General features: G+C 42.6%; 1 pseudogene; it reads left to right on the top strand.

Moving 5' to 3' along the window:
* Positions 1-21,425, top strand: part of LOC122647313 — a 91,162-nt pseudogene extending 69,737 nt beyond the window's left edge.
* The last annotated feature ends 220 nt before the right edge of the window (positions 21,426-21,645 follow it).

Raw genomic sequence — 21,645 nt, 5'->3', positions numbered from 1 at the left:
CTACTATTGGGATTTAGAATTGACAATGAATTGAATAGTTGGGTTTTTGGAGTGCCTACGTGGCATGCCTTGTGCGATCGTTCTTCCCCCTCTCGCATATCTTCTTCTATTATTTCCCTTATTCTTCCTTGCTAAGGTACGACCTCTTCTTTCCATCCTATCGCAATCTTTTCCTTTGAACTTCTGAAACGTATTTACGCTTACCCTGTTTCATGGTACTGTCGGACTCCATGAGTTGGTTGATCCTTCCTCACCCCTTCTCTGTTCCTCTTCATATCTTGGGTGCATGTTTACTCATCAAAGGCGATTCCAATGCTAGTGATAAATGTCCTAAAACGCTTCTTGTTGTGATAACCAAGCCTGGTTGTTGTAATATTGGTGCGAGGGTAAAATTGTAAATAGGGGTATTTGTCCTGTAATCATTCTAGAATATTCTCTTTTACATTATAAATAAGGATGGGTTGTGTCTCATGACTCTCATTAGACACAAGTCACAATTTCCCAAACCTTCATGGTATCAGAGTATGATCGACCACCACTTCTATTGTTTCTCTTATTCTTCTTCCTTGCTAAGGTACGACCTCTTCTTTCCATTCTCTCGCAATCTTTTCCTTTGAACTTCTGAAACGTATTTACGCTTACCCTGTTTCATGGTACTGTCGGACTCCATGAGTTGGTTGATCCTTCCTCACCCCTTCTCTGTTCCTCTCCATATCTTGGGTGCATGTTTACTTATCAAAGGCGATTCCAATGCTAGTGATAAATGTCCTAAAACGCTTCTTGTTGTGATAACCAAGCCTGGTTGTTGTAATATTGGTACAAGGGTAAAATTGTCAATAGGGGTATTTGTCCTGTAATCATTCTAGAATATTCTCTTTTACATTATAAATAAGGATGGGTTGTGTCTCATTAGTCACAACTCACAATTCCCCAAACCTTCATGGTATCAGAGTATAATCGACCTAGGGATTCCAAACCCTATTCGAGCTTCTTCTCTACTCTCTTCTCTCTCTTTCTCAATTTCTCCCCAGCGTTGCCACACCTAGCCACCACTGCCGCTATCACCTAGTCATTGCCGCCATGTTCTACCGCCTCCCTCCCTCTCGGCCTCTCTCTCTCTCTCTCCCCTTTCTAGCACAATAGAGAGCAGAGGTGCCGCCTGTATCACCTCCACCACTCTCGGTGGTGTTTTTTCTCCACCACCGAGGGCTTTTTCCCTCCTCTTTTTGCCCTCCCAGTCCTCTTTCATGATTTGAAGGGCTGCTTCCACTTTTTGTGGATGTTTTGGAGATTGTTTGATATTCTAGCATCTATTCTTCAGTTTTGTGGCTTGTTCTGGTTCTTCTATAGCATCCTAAGGGATTATTTTTTGTTGGTAACAATGACGACGTTGTCAGATCTTTCTACAGCTGCATCTGGAACTTAAGCGCAAGTTCATGATTCTCATGACGAATTCCCTACATTCCTTGTAGTCTCCGTTCGTTTGGATGGGAGCAATTATTTGACGTGGTCTCGATCCTATTATCTTGCTATTGATTCTCGCTAGTATTTGGGTTATCTTACTGGCACGAAGAAGAAGCCTAGCACTGAAGGTCTTGAATAGGAGCAATGGACTCTTGCTAACTCCCTGGTTATGTTTATGTCTTATCTTCTCAGTAGTATGCAACCCCAACTTGCTATGGGCTATCTCTTGTTGGATACTGTTGACAAGATCTGGAAAGCTGCTCAGGAAACCTATTCATAGGTTGGGAACGATGCAAGTCTATGAATTGCGTAAGAAACTTCATGAGACCAAGCAGAAGGAACTCAGCCTGTCCCAGTATTATTCTGAGTTGCGAAGTTTGCGGTAGGAATTGGATTTTATGATACATTCCAGGCCTCTACTCCTACAGAGGTTATTAAATTCCAGAAACGTGAAGATAAATTCAGGGTGTATGATTTTCATGTTGGAATTAATATGGAATATGACCAGATTTTATCTCAGGTGCTTAACCGTGATCCCTTTCCTACTTTGCGGCAGGTCTACTCTCTCATTCAATTCGAGGACAGTCGTTGGGCTGCTATGTTGCTATCTCCTTCACAGGACCGATCAGCCCTTTTTTCTGGTCCTCCCTTATAGTCCAATGGTGGGTCCTTCGTCCCAATGGTCGTTCTGACAGTCTCTCCTTCCGGTGTGATTATTGTGTAAAAGAGAGGCATACTAAGGAAATTTTGTTGGAAGCTTCATGGTCGTCCCATTGCCTATTCTAACAAAGGCAGTGGTCGTGGGAAACCATCCGCCAACTATACTGAGATTGCTGCAGTTGACTATCCACATGGTGCTGCCCCTACCACTTCTCAGGATGAGCTTACTAAGCTTCTCCGACATTTGGTAACCAAATTGGACTCATCTGCCTCTACCAATCCAGCTTCCCGTTCATCTTCTAGTTTGGTCCTTTCGGGTTCTGCATCGCCAGGTATTTATTTTGCTGGTCATTGTGCATCCGTTGTTTCCCGTCCATGGATTATTGACTCCGGTGACTTTGACCACATGACGGTACTACCAACCTGTTTTTCACATATTCTCCTTGTCCTGGTAAAGATAAAGTTTGCATTGTTGATGGCTCTCTTTCTTGTGTCTGGGAAGGGGCCAATCACATTTTCTCCTACTTTGCAATTGAATTCAGTTTTACATGTTCCTAATTTTGCTACCAATCTTATTTCTATCAGTCATCTTGATGCAGATTCATCACCAAATATGGCTTGTTTCATTGGGAATAAGTCTAGGGTTGAGTTACATTCATGTTGGGCCTTTAATCCCTTGGGTTTCTAATTTAATAGGCCACTTTTATGGGCCTAAAATATGGGTAAATAGGTTGCATACGGTATTAGCTCCCGTACTTAGCTTTTTATTTGGTGTTTTAAATTGAACCGGTTCAACCAATGGTTCAATTTAAGTGATTTTATTAGTTTTTCTTTTAGTTGTTTAGTTAGACTGGATTAGTACTCTATTTTGAGTCTATTTCAGTTTCCTAGTCAGTTTAAGTTAGCTAATAGGTTAGGGATAGGATTAGGCCTTTCCTTTTTAGTGTCTAAGTCTATTTTTAAGTCTTCTATTCTATATAAGTTTGTATGGGAGGCCAGCATTGGATATGAATTTGATTAATAAAAACTCAGCTTTATGCTTGCTGCCTTTGTTGCTGCTGTTGCTCCTTGAGAGTGTTGTATCCTTGTGGGTTTATCAAGGTGGAAGGGATTGGTGGATCTCCAATCGACTCCTTGCATCGTGAAGATCGGGAGACCCCATTGTTCATCTTCAAAGCTGTTGCCATTGATGATCTCTTCAAATCCAGTAAGTTTGAATCTGAACTTTGTTTAAACCTTCTTCTTCTCACTCCTACCCTAACTAGGATTCCTCTATAACTTCAAATCTGTCCATCAATTTCAAACCATACTTTCAGCATACATCCCTTACATCATTATTGACACTCGATCCAAGTTTCATCAGACCTCCACCACCCTAAACCCTAGAATCTCCTTCTCCTACCTCTATTAGGAATTGTCTCAAATAATCTTATCTTGCTGTCCAACTCATCTAACCTACTTCCGTTCACTTAAACATCATAAAACCTATACCATTAGACTTTCCTACACCTGCTCATCATTACTATATAAGACAACCCTGACCTAAACCTAAGTTTAACCCTAATTTGACCTAAAATTCAATTCTGCCCAAAATTGTAGAATTTCAATACTCATCCAAACCCCAACTTTTTTATAGCATAATAGCCCTCTAGACCTGCCCATGAATTCCCTATAAACCCCTTTCCCAATATCCAACACTAACCCTAGTTTTGCCCTAAATTACTAAACCCTAATCCAATCGGCCAGCCTTTGTGTGTGACCCCATTACCCTGGCTCCTAGTAGGTCTCCTACCTATCTAGGACTACATTACATCTCACTTCTTACCTTAACTGTAAAGTTACTTTTTTCCCGTCTCATTTCCTTTTTCAGGATTTGTGTCCTCCCCCTCTGTTTTGGATTCCCCCCTAGCCCCCCCTCCCCTATTTCATCCCTCCCGGGTGCCCTCACCCTCCCCCTCCCCCTCTCCCCCCCGCAGGCCCTTTGTCTGCGATCCGGCTATTGTTTTCTCTTGTCTTTGCTACCGCAGCAACCCCCCGGTGCGCACCCTGCCTTTTCCTTTATAGTGCTCATGGTTGAAGGCTTTTTTTGGAACGTCAGGGTCTTTAATTCCCTGGCTAAGCACCTCGAGATCGGGTCCCTCATCAAATCCTCACATTCCTCCTTCTGTGCTCTTCTTGAAACCAGAGTCCAACAAGATAATGCAGCCCGAATAGCCGCCTCCATAGCTCCCTCTTGGTCCCTCCTCACCAATTATGCCCACTCCCCCCTTGGTAGGATCTGGTTCCTCTGGGATCCCTCCAAGCTCAACATCTCCCTCACCCACTACTCCCAGCTCCTCCACCTCAAGTGCTCCTCTCCCAATTCCCTCCCCTCCTTCTTTCTTACGATTGTCTATGCCTGCAACACTGCTACTAACCGGTCCTCCCTTTGGCTTGAGCTGTCTCACCTTAACTCCTCCATAAACTCCATCCCTTGGGGTTTAGGAGGAGATTTCAATGTGGTGCGTGCCCAAGTTGAGAAGCTCGGAGGTAGACGCATAGATTCTTCCTCTGCCCTTGCCTTCAATGAGTGTCTCGAAGACCTTAGCATTGACGACATCCGCTGGACTGGCTCCCACCTCACCTGGAACAATCGGCGTGTCGGCCCTGACCGCATTGCCTGCAAGCTAGACCGCTTCCTCTCCAATGAGGCTTGGCTATCCACCTCCCCCCATTCTCTTGCTAATTTCCTTCCCCAGGGCTTCTCTGATCATTGTCCCTGTCACATCCTCATCCAACCCTACTCCTCTTTCGGCCTTAAGCCTTTCAAATTCTTCGACATGTGGACTTCCCACCATCTCTTCCTTCCAATTGTCCTTAAGGCCTGGCGTATTCCAGTCCATTCCTCCTCCCTCCCCCCTCATAGCTCTCTCCAGGAAGCTTTGCAATACCAAAGCTGCCCTTAAAAGATGGAATCTCTCCACCTTCGGCAACATAAACTCCAGGCTTTCCTCCTGTAAATCCAATCTCTCCTCTGTTCAAGTCAGACTCCAAGCTGACCCCCTTAACCCTTCCCTAGCTTCAGAGGAAAAACTCCTCTCTGATGAGCTGTCCTCTCTCTCCTCTCTTGAGGAAAGTTTCTTGCGCCAAAAATCTCGCATCTAGTGGCTTGAACTGGGAGATTCCAACTCAGCCTATTTTCACTGTTCCTTCAAAGCCAGGCTGAATTCAAATTCCATCACCCTCTTCCTTTCTCCTAATGGCTCCCCTCTTACCTCGGTCCATGACATCAAAGCTGTTGTCTCCTCCTCCTTCTCATCAACAAATTCCTTCCCCCCCATCTAGGGGAATCTCTCATCAACATTCCTTTTGACGATGAGATTTCCAGGGCTATTCACTCCCATAAATCCAACAAAGCTCCCGGTCCCGATGGTTTCAGCTTGGGGTTTTTCCTTACTTGCTAGGATTCGATCAAAGGGGACCTCTTTAAAGCCATCCGGAGCTTCTTCTACAAACCCAGCCAACTTATCCAGATCAACCATACCTTCATCTGCCTCATCCCTAAAAAAGAGGGAGCCTCTTCCCTCTCTGACTTCAGACCCATCTCCCTCTGCAATCTCATCTACAAAGTTATTGCCAAAATTCTTGCGAACAGAATCAAGGCGGTCATCCCCTCTCTAACCAGCCCCAATCAATCTGCTTTCATTAAGGGGAGAAGCATCGCAGACAACATCATTCTCTGCTCTGAGATTGTGCGGGGATTCGACCGCAAATCTCACTCCCCTGCTACCCTCATGAAAATAGACCTCCACAAAGATTTCGACTCTCTTCGATGGGACTTCATCTGTGGTGTTCTATCTCAAATGGGTTTTCCCCCCGCCTTCATCCATTGGATTCATGCTTGCATCTCCTCCCCCTCTTTCTCGATTCTTGTCAACGGCTCTCCGGCCGGGTTTTTTCGCTCCAAGGTGGGCATTCGCCAAGGCTGTCCCCTCTCCCCCTACCTTTTCTCCATTGCCCTGGAAGTCCTTTCTCGCAGCATCTAATCCAAGACCGATCTTCACCTCATCTCTCCCATTCCCAAATGCAAACACATCAATCTCACCCACATGGCTTTTGCGGACGATCTAATGATCTTCTCCAAAGCCTCCCATTCCTTCATCGCTGCCATTATGGACTCCCTCCATCTCTTTGAAACCCTTTCCGGCCTCCGCATAAACCTCCTCAAATTCAAAATCTTCCTCTCTGGCATTTCTGAGATGGACAAAGCCTCTCTTCTTCACCTCACTGGCTTTTGCATTGGCTCTCTCCCTATCAAGTACCTTGGCCTCCCTCTCATTCCGGCCAGGCTTTCCAACCACCATTGTGCTCCCATGTTGGATAAAATCCGCAAGAGACTCCAACTCTGGAAAAGCAAGCTCTTTTCCTATGTAGGCCGCCTTGTCTGCATCCGCTTCGTCCTCCAAGCCACCTACATCTACTGGAGTGGAATCTTCGGAATTCCCAAAGCTACCATCCAGGCAATGGAGCGCCTGCTCTACTCCTTCCTCTGGAAAGGATCTGATGTCTCCAAGTTCCTCCACCCCATTAGTTGGAAGTCCATCTGCCTCCCTAAAGCTGAGGGAGGCCTGGGGATACGGAGAATCAAAGACTCCAACACGGCTGGCATTCTCAAACTAATCTGGAGAATTTCCTCCCATCAGGATTCCATCTGGGTTAGTTGGGTCTACTCCCAAGTCCCACCTCCTCAAGTCCGACTCTATGTAGACTGTTTCCACCCCCTCTGATGCCTCCTGGGTTTGGAGAAAGATCCTCGCCCTCCGCCCTCTTGCCCTTCGTGCCATCTCTACCTCCATTTTTTGAGGAACCCCCACCTCTCTCTGGCTTGACCCGTGGCATCCCCTTGGAGTCCTCTACTGTGTTCTTGGCCCTAGGGCAATCTACTCTTCTGGCCTTCCCAAGAATGCCCCCTGTCCTGCCTCATCTCCTCTGGCTCCTGGTCCCCCCCTCCTTGTCTCTCCCCCTATATTACCTCGCAGATCTGGCCTGCTCTCCCCCCCTCCCCTCCCCTCCCCTCCCCCATCCCCATGCCGATAAAACCATTTGGTTACCCTCCCTTAAGAGCCTCTTCAGTTTCAAATCAGCCTGGAACTTTGTTAGACCCACCTCTACAACTATCCCCTGGCACAACCTTGTCTGGTTCAAGGGCCACAACCCCCGCCACAGCTTCACTACCTGGATAACCCTTCACTATTGCCTACCCACCTAAGCCTTCCTCATCCATCGCCATATCCCTGCTTCCCCTGCCTGCTCCCTTTGTTGGAATGGTCTTGAAGACATCCCCCACCTTTTCTTCAACTGCCCCTTCACCTCCACCATCTGGAAAAAAGCTCTTTCTTCCATTTGGCACCGCAACAGGCGTCCCCTCCACTTTGACCGTGAATGGCTCTGGGTAGTTGAGTCCTTTTTAGGATCTTCCATTTGCGACACTATAGGAAAGCTGGTTTTGGAAAGCTCTTGCTGCTTCTCCTGACTTGCTTCTTTGGCATAGGCGTTTAGGACACCCTCCAGTGGGCACTTTAGTTAGAACTTTTCCAAATTTATATTCCAGATGTAATCCCAAGGAACTTTTTTCTGATGCTTGCATTTTAGCCAAGCAAACTCTTTCTACCTAGAATCAAAACCAAAGAACTGCTCCCTTAGAGAACATGGAAAAGGTTTATAATTTTGGCATATTTATGTATAGAAAATGCTTGTTCTGAACCTCTCACAAGCCTCTTGTTCTAGTATAAATATTAGAAGTATTTCTCTGTTTATGTTAATCCATTCTGATGTGTGGGCCCTTGCTTGTTGTACTTCTGTTTCTAGGTATAAATAGTTTGCGTCTTTCATTGATTGTCATACCCGAGTTACTTGGCTTTACACGATGCACCATAAGAGTCAAGGTTTTGCTTGTTTTCAGTTATTTCACAATCTTGTTTGTACCCAGTTCAATGCAAAAATTCAGATTCTCTGTAGTGATAATGGGAAGGAGTATAAAGATTGTGCATCCCAGGCATATCTTGCAGCTCAGGGAATTATGTCCCATACAAGTTGTATTGACAAACCTGCTCAGAATGGGGTTTGAGCGCGAGAACCGCCATTTACTGTAGGTGGCCCAATCTCTCATGTTTGAGATGCATGTTCCACCACAATATTGGAGTGAGGTGGTCTTGGCTGTTGCTTATGTTATCAATCAAATGCCTTCTCATGTTTTGTACTTTTGATCTCCTCTCTAGGTTCTTCGAGGATCCACGCAAGCTATGCAAGGAACCACCAACATCCTAGTAAATTGGAATCTCATGGATTGAAATGTGTGTTTGTGGGTTATTCTGCTACGCAGAAGGGCTACAGATGATACCATCCTCCGTCCCGCTGCATGTATCACTACGGATGTAATTTTTAGTGAAGCTGCACCCTATTTTTCTCTGGCATCTCGTCAAGGGGAGATTCTCCATGGTTTGGTGCCTGATATGCATCCTCTTGTTGGTGAGGATCATTCTCCTGTCCAGGGGGAACCCCAATCTATTGCATTGGTTTCAGCTCCTTTTGTTTATACCCGTCGTGCTCGTGGGCAGAAAATAGACACCACCACAGCTGCACCTACCCTACCCAGTCAACCAGAACCTCCTACATCGGATCTGCCATCTCCTGGTAATTTCTCTCCTAAATCTCCTATTATTTCAGATCCTTCTTTAAATTTTCCCATCGCTGTCCACAAATGGGTTAGAACTTGTACGGAACACCCTATTTCTTAGGTGGTTTTGTATGAGTCTCTTTCCCCATCGTACCATGCTTTTGTATCTTCTTTGTCCTCTATCTCTCTTCCTAAGAACTGACTGGAGGCTCTTCAAGACCCCAACTATGATTGAAGAAATGCAGGCTTTGGAGAAGAATAGTACTTGGGACTTGGTTCACCTTCCTCCTCAAAAGAAGATAGTGAGTTGCCAATGGGTATTTGCTGTCAAACAAAATGTGGATGGTACTGTGGATCGGTACAAGGCCGGGTTGGTTGCTAAGGGGTTCGTGCAGACCTACGGACTTGACTACCAGGAGGCAAATAAGCATTTGCCTCGATTGCATAGATGAACCCTAACCGTGTAATTTTGTCATGTGCCATTAACCTTGGATGGGAGTTGTAACAATTAGACGTGAAAAATGCCTGCCTCCATGGTGAACTGAAAGTTGAGGTATATCTAGATATTCCTCTGGGTTTTGCTACTCAGAAGACTCATCGGAAAGTATGCAAGCTGAAATGTGCCTTGTACGGATTAAAGCAGTCATCAAGAGCTTAGTTTGGGAGGTTTCATGGTTCGATGGTGTCCTTGGTTACACACAAAGTAATGCATACGTCACCCTATTCATCAAGGGATTTGGGTCTAAGATTGTTATTTTTATCGTTTGTGGATGACATTGTTGTCCCTGACAGCGACGCTGAGGAGATTTCCCGTCTCAAGTCATATCTTGATAAGGAATTTGAGATCAAGGACCTTGGTCAGATGAGGTACTTTCTTGGCATCGAGGTTGCAAGTTCTATCAATGGAGTGTTTCTCTCTAAACGAAAATACACTTTGAACTTGTTATCTGAAACTGGCATGTTGCGGTGTAAACCTTCAGACACTCCTCTTGAAGCAATGTTCGTCTCTCTAGTCAGATTTGTGAACTTGTGGATAAAGGTCTGTATCAACGGTTGGTTGGGAAATTAGTCTACCTATCCCTTAATCGACTAGACATTGCCTTTGCTATCAACATGGGCAGTCAATACATGCATGACTTATACTTCACTCTGGGAGGTTGTTACTCGCATATTACGGTATTTGAAATCTGCGCCTAGAAAGGGAATTCTCTTTTCACCTCATGACAACCTACGAGTGGAAACCTTTACTGATTCTGACTGAGCTAGCTCCCTTGATGATAGACGGTCTACTTCTTGTTTTGTTGGAGGTAACTTAGTTGCATGGCGAAGCAGGAAACAGGCTGTTGTTGCCAGATCAAGCTCTGAAGCTGAATTCCGCACCCTGTCCTATGGGCCATGGCTTTTGTGAGTTAATGTTTCTCTAGGGACTGTTGAAAGACTTGGCTATGTCTATTTCTCTTCCTATGATGCTTTACTGGGACTACAAATCTTCTATTTGTATTGCTCACAATCCAGTCCAGCATGATCGCACAAAACATGTGGAGATTGACTGCCATTTCATCAAACAAAAGCTTGAATAGGGACTGATTTGCATTCCATTTGTGAAATCAGGGGACCAGTTAGGCAGTTAGCTGATGTTCTTATTTAGGGTTTAATAAGCAAAGTGTTTCGCTCTTTTGTGTGCAAGTTGGGCATTTGTGATATCCATGCACCTAGTTGAGGGGGGAGTATTGTAATATGAGTATAAGGGTAGAATTGTCAATCGGGGTAATTCTGTCCTGTAACCATTGTAGAATATTCTCTTTTACATTATAAATAAAGTTGGGCTGTTGCCCATTAGACACAAGTCACAATTCCCAAAACCATCACTGGTATCTCCACTGGTAATGTTTACTGCCAGTCCATGGTTTCAGGGTTCACCTTTCAAGTTGATGATTGGAACTAAATCTGGCTGGATTCAATAGAGCTTGGTGAAGTGATTTGGTGCTTGAAGTAGTCGATTAGATCTCACAAGGAGGAGATCACTGAATCGAAATGGATTCTTGCTACGCTGATTTTCTGTTCATAGTGGGTTAGGAAAATAAAATAGAGCGAACCAGTGTATGAGGCTCCCACTACCACAGGGTCTGGGACGGGCAAATGTTTGTAACCTTACCCCCCCTGCTTCGCAGGAGAGGTTGTTTCCAAGTTTCGAACCTGCAACCAATAGGTTGCAATAGCGCAACTTAACCGTTGCCCCAAGGCTCGCCACTGGGTTAAGAAGATGAGCTCTTGAAGTTGTAACAAAGCCCATTGATATATTTACAAGTATGCCCTTTAAATTTTATTTATCTCATTCATCATCTCCTTCAATAATTGTTCCTGAACTGACCTTTTCTTTAGAATAATTCCTGATACTAGCCAAAGTGTTGTTATCTTCTTTTGAGGCATGATTTGTCTCTATAGTTGGAAAATTACCACTGTCATTGTTATTTGATTTGTTTACCATAAATGTGGGCCCATAAGTAAACTCAATAGGGTATTTTGACCCGGGTTCTGCATCAACATAGCTTAAACTGATGACCAGAATAGGCATTGGTTTGGGCTGGTTAAAACCAAACCCATGTGGACAATTAAGGGCCCTGTTTGTATTGTTCTTACACTGCATCAGTAGTTGTCAATTATTTGTTTCACGTCGTTACTGTTTGCGTTTGTGTAACCATCCCAATTTCTCTATTTGTATGTCAGTCATTTTGTTCTGTGCTATTCTTCTGTCTCGTTTCCCTTCTGTTTGAGGCTATTAATGTGCTAGTCTGCTTGCAAAACCTAGTCTAGTGGGGGCCCGGCACTATCCAATTGTGACTTCTGTATTGATTGCCTCATGGATGGAGCGCACACTACAGTTCGTGCTGAGGACTACAGGGATCGAAGAGCATCTATGAAGGAGCTTGCAGAGGCTGCACTTGCTGGAAAGGGTCTAGATGGAACTCTGTATTATGTTTCCAGAACATGGTAGCATTTTCGTATTTGCTTATTTTTACCAGTGAAAAATTTTGGCCTACTCTTCGTCTTTTTGTATGATTTGGTTCATTTATATAGGTTGTTACAGTGGTTACGCAAAAAAAATGTAAATTCCCCATGTGAAGCAGATGTGGGGCCTACAGCTTCAATTAGATGCCCTCATGGATCACTGTTGCCGGAACAAGCTGCTGGAGCTAAGCGTCTATTGGTTCCTGAGAGTGTCTGGCTCTTCTTCTACGAAAGTTCTAATGCTTTAAAACCTGATGATGTAGTGGGTTGTTCAACTTTTCCAGTGGATTCAGAAACTTGTGCTCAATGTAGAGTGGAGCTAACAGAGGTGGCATACTTCAAGGATAGCCTCAGGTAGTTTCAAAGATCTTCGGAAATGTGGAGCTAATATGACTGTTCAATGCCTTGACTTTAATGTCGATGCTGCAGGGCATCCAAACTTAAACAGCGTCAGAATCATGAGAAGTTAGCTCTCAGGAAGAGTATTGCACTTTCTCCTGGCTGTGAGTATTACTTATTGCCATCTTCATGGTTGACAAAGTGGAGAAGTTATATCACTGCTAGTGGCAAGAATATCTTGTCGTCTGCTGAACCGGAAGGTTTGGAGGGCATACTTGATATGCTTAAATGTGAGAAGGTAAATCACTTCTGCAGGACTTTGTTTGTACGCAGCATTCCAGTAAACATTTGAGTCCCCAAGATGGTCATCAAACCTAGCTGCATGATTTGAATTCAGTTGATTATCTTTCCCAAAGCCCAAGAATTGGGGTCTACTTAAGTTCTTATTATAGAACTCAATGTTTTTCTTTTGTTTTGAGTCACTTAATGAGCAGTCTATTTAGTTAAGAGGTTTTGTTGCACAAAGATATTAATTTTTTTGCAGGCTGGGCAGACTAGCATTGAGGTAATTTTTTCATTCAGCAGTAGTGAGGAAAAGGGTTCCTGTATTATAGTTTATGTCTTAGGGGTACTTTAGTTACTAGTTTATTGCAAGTCATATTGAGTTGTAATTTTATCTTTTGTCATTTTTACCTTTTACCTCCGTGGCCTATGTAATTCCAAGGATATTATTAATGAATTAAATAGGTGAGAGTAGCACATCAGCTACACACTACGATTTCTTCCATCTCTTTCCTTCTTTCTCTCTTCTTCTTCTTCTTCTTCTCATCTCCTTCCTCTCTTCTTAGCTAATACTCCTTTTTCCCTACTAGAATCGATCCATACCTAGTTTCTATCTTGGTATCAGAGCTGGTTTGAGAGTCAACCAAGCTCATTTTTTTCTACACCTCTCTTTGGAAACCTAGAAAGGTAGAGGGTTCCACTAGAGGCTATGCTATGTAAGATACTATACATAGAAGATTCAATGGAGTTCTATTCTCCAAAACAAGACCTAATGAAGAGAGTTTGGGAGCTGTAGAGGTCGAATGATGCCCTAGAAGATCCAACAGAGTTACCGCCAGCACCTACACTCTTGCATTCGATTCTCCCTGATCACACCATCTTTTGGAATGAGACCTTGTTTGTTAGAATCGCCTAGGGGTTCTCTTTCAAACACTTAGGTACTCAATTGGTGAGATGGCATGGTTTGGGAGTACAACTCATTCTCTTACAGCCTCACAAGTACCGTCAGATTCTGGTTTGCTTCTTTGTTTCATCTAAAATGACTTATGGTTTGGTGAATAGTTGTTGTTGGTTGAAGTGTTACATTATATGAGTATTATTAGTTGTGTTAACAAAACAGGAATTTCGTGAATGGCTTGAATGATCAATGAGATCAGTCAAGCTCTCTATTTATAATAATAATAATAAAAGAAATTACAAGGGAAACACTGTTCATGATACTATTCACGATACTGTTCACGTGAACAGTGTCACAGTCCAAATTACAATCCTACCTTTGTTCAAAAGTACATAAATAAAGCATAAATAAAAAACCCAAAATACCCTTATAATATCGGGTAACACATCTCAACATTATGGAATGAAGCTAAGGTGTAGAAGGTGTGTTTGACTTAGCTATCTTTAGGGAACTGATGTTCATTTTGCTTGCTGGGGGTGTATTTGCTTGATGATTTGCTTCTTTGGGTAGAGTAAACTCCCCATTTGCTTGAGATATCGCTTCTGTTTGTTTGTTAAGTGTGTGCACATCATGACCGGGTCTGGGTCAAAGATACCTTGGTTGCCAAAAGAGGCATTAGAAGAAGGAAATGTACTGAGCCAGGATTCATTAACTTGACCCGTCCATCTCAAATCATTCATACCAATATCATCCAAGCAATCATTGAAAATCTCCATTGAAGAATCCAGAGGCTGGTCCCCTCCTTTATTTTCATGACCATATCTAATAACATTGAAATCACCACTCATAGCCCAAGGGTGAGAACCCACTTGGATAGCAATTCTTCTAAGATCCTTCCAAAGAAAGAGCCTATCATTTGCAATATTAAAGGCATAGTTGGCTGTAAAAAGGAAAGGGTGGTTACCATTTGGATCCGAGATTTTGAAGTGGAGAAGTTGAGGGGAGGAGACAAGGTGCTGGAGTTTAATGGAGGTTGGGTCCCGAAGGCACCAAAGATGACCATTTGGATGGTGCGAGTAGTTAAAAATAGAAGACCAAGAGGGAGAAATGGCATATACAATTCGAGAGGCATTAGGCGCTCTTTGATTCTAGTCTCCAAAAGGCAGCAAAGAGAGGTATGGAGAGACCTGAGCAGGGTGCGAACTTCCAACTGTTTTGAGGGGGAGTGTAACCCTGTCACGTTCCAAATAAGGCCACAATTCGAGATGAAGATGAGGGGTTTGCAACACTCACATGGCTAAGCCTATGAAGGATAGATTTTGATCTAAGGCGAAGGTAAGTCTTGAGGGGGGAGGGGGCAAAGCTCGCCGGGCGGGGGCTAGGGGGTGACGAGAGCTGGCAATCGAAGGAGTGGAGGGCATTGAGTTTCTGTCAAAACAGGGGAATTCGAGGCGGGTGGAGAAGAAAGGTTATTCAGGTCGGATGGGGAGAGGTCCAATGGGTATGGCCCCATAGGAAGAACTGCTCCAACTAGGGTTTGATGGTCTTGCGATAGGGCCATGATGGTTGCGATTTTTTAAATGGAAGGATGGGTCCACACTGCTGGGCCACCAAGAGAAGAGGAAAAAGAAGGAAGGGGGAGCAGGGAGACACGAAACACGAGGGAGATTGCTTGGAGAAGGAACTGGGTTTCGCACAACAGAAAAGGGAGAGGCGACAGGAAAGCTGGGAATAGAAACTGGACGAAGAACAAAGGTGGAAGCGACAGGGATAGAGGGGGAAGAAGAGTTTCTTGAAGGAGAGGAGAATTGCCAGCAGTAGGAGGGGTCAGGTCAGACTGGTCAGAGGTTGTTCCCAAAGCCAAGAAATTATTTTGACGGTTGGTTCCTGATCGGAGGACGAACGGGCAAACATAGGATTTCTTATGGCCGAAAGGGGAGGAGGAGGCGGATGCAAGACAATGGGATTTTTTGCGCAAACAATTGTGACGGCGACCACGCGAAGGGGAAGAGGGGTCAAGGGGAGGATACAAGGAAATGATGTTGGTTTGGGGTTCAACAGTTTGAGGCTGAGGATGAGAAGAGGAGGGGGCCAAGGAGATGTTTGTAGGGGTTAGAGGGTTTGTCGCATGGAAGGAAAGGGTTAGGGAAGCAACGATGGAAGGGATATGTGAAATCGGGCATTTTTCAGTCGAGTGTCCAAATACCCCACGAGATAAACACTGAGGGGGGGGTTCCAGTAATAGTGAACAATTTGGTTGAATGAGAACCCTCGTCATCAACCACGAGAATGGATGCAGGCAGGGGAGTATCTGTTTGAACTTCCACGCAGATTCTGGCCAAGGCGAGACGATCCTACAGCTTTGTTCTACCATTAGAGTAGAGAGACTTTCCCAGAATCGAGCCAACCACACTAAGACCCTCCTCACACCAGAAATGCAAGGGGAGACCAGGAAGTGAAATCCATAAAGGAAGAGTACTGAAATCGAGACAATGCAGTTGAAGATAGCGATTCCATTGCCGGAGAAAGAGGGGTTTTCTTCCAACATTCCATGGACCACCTTACAAAATACGGTTTTTGTCTTCGTCTTCAGCAAACTTAAAGATAAAGAATCCATTGTCGAGCTGGTAAGTTTCAAAACTACCCTTTGTTTTCCAATGCTACGAAAGAGAAGCTTTTACAAGAGGGAAGGGAGGACGGGTTTCCATAAAGTGCCCCACTAGGCAGTTGTCCCATTTCTTTACTTCATGAAGAAGGAGATCTGCTTCGTAGTGGGCTGTTTTTGAGCCACTGATAATGGTGGGAGGGACAAAGTGGAGGGAGAAACCATCGCGGGAGGAGGGATTGGGGGGTAGAGAAAAGTGGAGACCAAGGTCTAGGATCAGGGGATGGTGGAGAGGGTACCCTGAACCTAGTTGTCAAGGCGTCGCCTAGGCGTCCAGACGCGTTACCCTTACGTTGAATTATGGTGTCACCTTTGTCGTCTAGACGATGCCTTGTCGCCTGGTTGGTGTCGCCTTATTTTTTAACACCCCCAACCGCCTTGGTTCGCCTAGGCGCCTTAACAACTATGACCCTGAGTGGAGGCGGCACTATCCCAAGGTGGTCGAACATTGAAAGAAGGGGTCAGGCAGAGAAGAACGGTTCAGTGGTCAGCTTCTGTTATTCAATTTGTTCATCTTTATTGTGTTGATCGTAGGTGCAATCGCATGATTTAGTACTTTTAACATACCAAATATAAATATAACAATTAAAATGTTCAATTGAAAGTGACAGGTGGAGAAAAATTACTTATATTATTAAATTTCAGAATATTACATCAAAGATGCAAGTGTATAGTCACTAATACTAACTTCACAAATAAAAAGTTCACAATTCACATGAAAGCCCAATGATGCAAATGGACAAACGTTCCCTGCCCCTCCTTGTCTCCTACTCTATGCCAATACCAGAAAGAGGTCCGGGCGGGCTTAAAAAATTTACCTTGTTTTTTTGCAAAAAATAAGTTTAAGGGAAACGGGTATTACCTCTGATGTAGATACATCACCAAAAGAGGATTATTTTGATGGTAATAAGTCTAGGGTTAGGTTACATACATATTGGACCTTTGATCCCATGGGTTTTCTATGTAATAGGCCACTTTTATGAGCCTAAAATATGGGTAATTAGGTTGCATGTGGGATTATTTGTTTTAGTTCCATACTTGGTTTAATGTTGGTGTTTTTGTTCATAAATTGAACCGGTTCAATCAATGGTTCAATTTAAGTGATTTTAGTAGTTTTCTTTTAGGTTTTTAAGTTGGGCTGGATTAGGACTCTATAAGTCCACCCATGTTTTGAGTCTATTTCCTTTGTTATTTCACTTTCCTAGCCAGTTTAGGTTACCAAATAGGTTAAGGATTGGGTTAGGCCTTTTATTTTAGTGTAGGAGTTTTTAGTCTTTTATGGTTGTAAGTGGGGGCAAGTATGGAACATGAATTTTGATAATGAAAAAGTTTTTTGCTGCTGTTTTCCATTGAAGATTTGTCTTGTGTTTGATCAAGGCTGGTGGGATTGGTGTTTGATCCAATCTACACCTTGCGGTGTGAAGCCCGGATGGTTCTCTTCAAGTTCTACTTTCTAGTTTCAGTCAAAGATTCAATTTTGATTCAAGTTCCTCCATAAACAAGCTGCTGCCAATAACTGTTTGCAATTACAATTAAGTTTAAAATTATTGCCATCCCCAATTTTCTTCTCCTAATCCTCTACATCCCCAAGGCCTTCTTAATTAACCAAGGAAAGCTCGTAGTGACATGATTATTGAGGAAAGGATTGGAACTGCAGCAATATAGAAGGAAATGCTCTTTTTAAAGATGAGAAATTTGAGGAGTACTTTTGATTTATTACCCCATCCCTACCCTAATATATTTGGGTTCCCATTGTTCTCTTGATTTCCCATATGTTTTACTTCCCATGGTTCTCTTGGTTTCCCCATATGTTTTATTTCCCATTATTCTTCTGGTTTTACCATAAAACTGAATCACTTTTTGGCAATGAATTGGTAAATTTAATACCTCAACCCTAACTTCAAACCCTAGACTCAATCAAACCCTAACCCTAATTTGGCCAAAATTCCCAATTTAGCCTACCCTAGTTTACCAGTTCATAGTAGATCCTGGTTATTGGCTTCTTGTTGGTCTCCTACCCATCTAGGACTACATTAACCTCAAAGTTTGAATCTTCAACCAATGTGCTTCTAATCCCCACCAAATCTTTGTTGTTGATGTCTTGCACAGGGTTAGAACAGCTTGTTCCACAAAGAAGTGGAAGAGGAATGGCCATAATCCACTCAGATTTGAATTTTTTTAGCCTTCAGATTAGGTTTCACACAAAACTTCCGAAATGAGGTCTAAAGTCGATCGAAGCATTGTAGGATTCAATCCACTTTAGAACTTTTTAATGCATGGTTGTACTGTTTTGACAAAACGAAACAGTACAACCGAGATCACCCAAAATTTTGACCGAAACTTGAATGTTTCGATCAAAATTATGTATACATGCAGGTTTGCACTACATTTCATGCTAGTATAGGTCGCAACCAAAATATTTCGGTCGGTTTTGACCGAAAGTTGCGACTTCTCCAACCATGCTTCCAAGAAGCATCTTTATGTATGCTTCTTTTTATGGAGCAAAGGCAGTTTTTGAGGATTGCTTCTGTATCACGGTCTTGCTTGTCTCTTACCCTTAGTGATTCATTGTTTAGTTCAATGGAGTTAGGTCATGTGTTCTTTTCATTTATTTCGGTTGCTATTGCAAATTTCACTCATAAGAGATCAGTGATTATTTTTCTCTTGTGTTTTACAATTAGGTTTTATGATCTGTTATTACATTATGAAATTGATCTTTTTTGTCATAGTAGATCATGTGAGATGACATTTTAATCTTCTTGCTTTGTCATATGATTAGAGGGCGGGCCTTGGTGCAACATAAAGGTTGCTCCATTGTGACCAAGTGGTCACGGGTTCGAGTCTGGAAACAGCCTCTTTGCAAAAGCAGGGGTAAGGCTACGTACATTAAGACCTTCCCCAGACCGCGTAGTGGCGGGAGCCTTTTGCACTGGGTACGCCTTTTTTTGCTTCGTCATATGATTGAGTTATGTGATCTGTTATTTTATTTTAGACTTGATCTGTGCTGAGCATATTAAATCTGGTAGTGTCATGGGCCAAGATAAAACCTTAGGATTTACTGTATGATCTATACCCTCAATTTTTGTAATATCATACTCTAATTTCCTTCCAAGTTAGACTGTCTAATCAGCTTCATGTTTGTGACATAAATGCTAATTTTTTTATTGTTATTTGGAGGGCCAGAGTTTGAGTATTTCACATATAGTGTTTGAATCTTAAAACAAGCATGGTAGATCCGATCGCCTTTCATTTTAAAATTTTGCTTAACTGTTGGGACTTATGGAATTGGTCGGTTTCCTAAGATTGTGAACCCGTGAGCTGGTTCTTGAAACTATCTTACCTGCAGTCCTTGCTATTTTATCCTGTGACAGTAAGTTAATGACCTTGATGGGATACTTGATACTGGTGAAGTATTGTAGTTGAGCTAGCACAATTGATTGCATGCAAACAACAATCACGCGTACTTGGGCACTTAGTGTATGTCCGGCATGGTTTAAAGTATCAGCCTGCACTGTATCGGTCACTGATACAATACATACCGATACATCTTTTTTTTATAAAAAAAATACTAAGTCTTGATTGGTATCGAATTGTATCGACCGATATGGGCCAATACAATACGTACAATACGTAAGTTACAAGTTTCTATGATAGTATCGATCCTGACGCATGTATCGACGTATAAGGCTCGATACAGACCGATATGGTCGATACCAACCGATACATGTTGATATGGCCATTAAACTTTACCAAAAAAAAAGATATGGCCATTAAAGACCCAATTGACTACTTGCACCATTCAACAAGCTAAGATCAGAGATTGAAGGAGATTTCACAAAAAAATGTAGGTTTCACAAAAACTTGATCTTTGTGTTTAAATCATGGTTTTAATCTTCTTTTGTGAGCAATAGATTTATGTAAAACTAAGTTAGTTGATGCATCAAACTTGGTCATTTGCAAGGATTTGTACTCAATTCTACGAATTTTCACAGAAAAATGACGCTCTTCATGGCAATAGACTATTAGAACATGTAAGAGACCTCATTTTTTATAACAAGTTCAATTTAATGCACTTCTCTTGTTATACTTTGTTCTCAATTTTAGTATTTATGCATGTTACATGTTATGTATTGCTTATTTATATTGTTTTTTTTTTTTGTTCTAAAAGTGTATTTTCATGTGTATCTTGACCATTTCCATGCGTATATGTAGCATACGATACATATCTCGGATAGGATACGATACTTCTTTAAGTCATCCTTTCGATACGATATCTGCTACCAATACTTTAAACCTTGATGCCAGGAGTACCTTAACACAACAAAACATGGGTATGTATATGGGATATGTGTTCTGATAAGAACCTAAAAGTCAGACACTTGGACATGGCTGAGAACTAGAAGAATAAACCATTTTTTCTCACATTAACATCCACTCTTTTAGCGTAGTCCCTGTGCCCATACCATTATTGGACACACATTCCAATATTCTACAGTGTGGGGTGCATATGGATTTGACTACTCGAGAAGCACCTGTACTTGAACTCGTTTAACATGGCAAGCAACTTTCATTAGTTAAAGTGGGCACCATCATGGTTATCCTAATCATTACTTGTAGCTTTCTACTGGAACAATGGTGGTTATAACTACTGTGTGAAGGGGGACATCTATTTGTATTGTGCACTTATTTGGGTTTTCTTATTGCTTGTTTGAGTTAATGGTGTTGTTACTTGTTTGTTTATTTATTCATTAATTTCTTTGTAGCAGCACTTACGACTGCTGGAAAGGCCTCTTGAGCTTATCAACAGACGGGGTGCCATCACTCAAAGGGCTTCTTCTGTAAGAACATGAAATACTTAAAAAGAAATCTTCACCTGTATAATTTTGTGCTGTTTTAGATGTTTTACCAGTGCTCTCGACAATCTTATTAATATTTTACATCACATATCAGGTTGAAAGATACCTTCTCTTCCAGCAGTTATAGTTTGTATGCACATTTTTCCATGGTCTTTGGTATTTCAGCATTCAGTGGCTGAAAACTATTTTTATTTGTGCCACGTAAGATTTGGTTTAGGTTCTCATGTGGTGATTTATTATCAGGCTTGATGTAATTTATGTTACTCTTCCCTCGGTTTTGTTTCATCCTTTTGTTCTTGTTGGGATTTAAACTAAAAAGGTTGTGTTTCCTGGTGATGATCTCTAATTGTGTTTGAACAAACTCTTGAATTTAGTATGCAGCTTTACTTGATAATTCGTAACTGTTTAGTTTTTATTTTTATTTTTTAATTCAGTTAGCTCATTATTTTATTTTAGTTTATATTTCCAGCTCTGTCAACTTGTTGTTATATTATTATTGTCTTTCTAACAAAATTTCTATTCCAGACAGATGGTTTAACAATCATCACAGCGAGTGACTGGAAATCTGTCATGCACCGGACCTATTATCTGTCATGAGATGGGAACAGTTAACATAGTGAATGGTGGACCACTTGGAGAAGATCGTGGCAGACACCAGTTTATAGTGGACTATGGCAATCACAAACCCTGTTCTTTGGGTTGCTGTTCTCCGCCACCAGCTCAATCTCCTCCACCGGTCACGCCCTACTGCAAACCAGAGTTACCTCCGGCTCCGCCTTCCCCTCCAACGGATCCCCCATTGATGTTGTGGCAGACT

Source organism: Telopea speciosissima, unplaced genomic scaffold (genome assembly GCF_018873765.1).
Source record: "Telopea speciosissima isolate NSW1024214 ecotype Mountain lineage unplaced genomic scaffold, Tspe_v1 Tspe_v1.0021, whole genome shotgun sequence".
NCBI classification, from domain to species: domain Eukaryota; kingdom Viridiplantae; phylum Streptophyta; class Magnoliopsida; order Proteales; family Proteaceae; genus Telopea; species Telopea speciosissima.
This window is presented reverse-complemented; position numbering and strand designations above follow the sequence as displayed.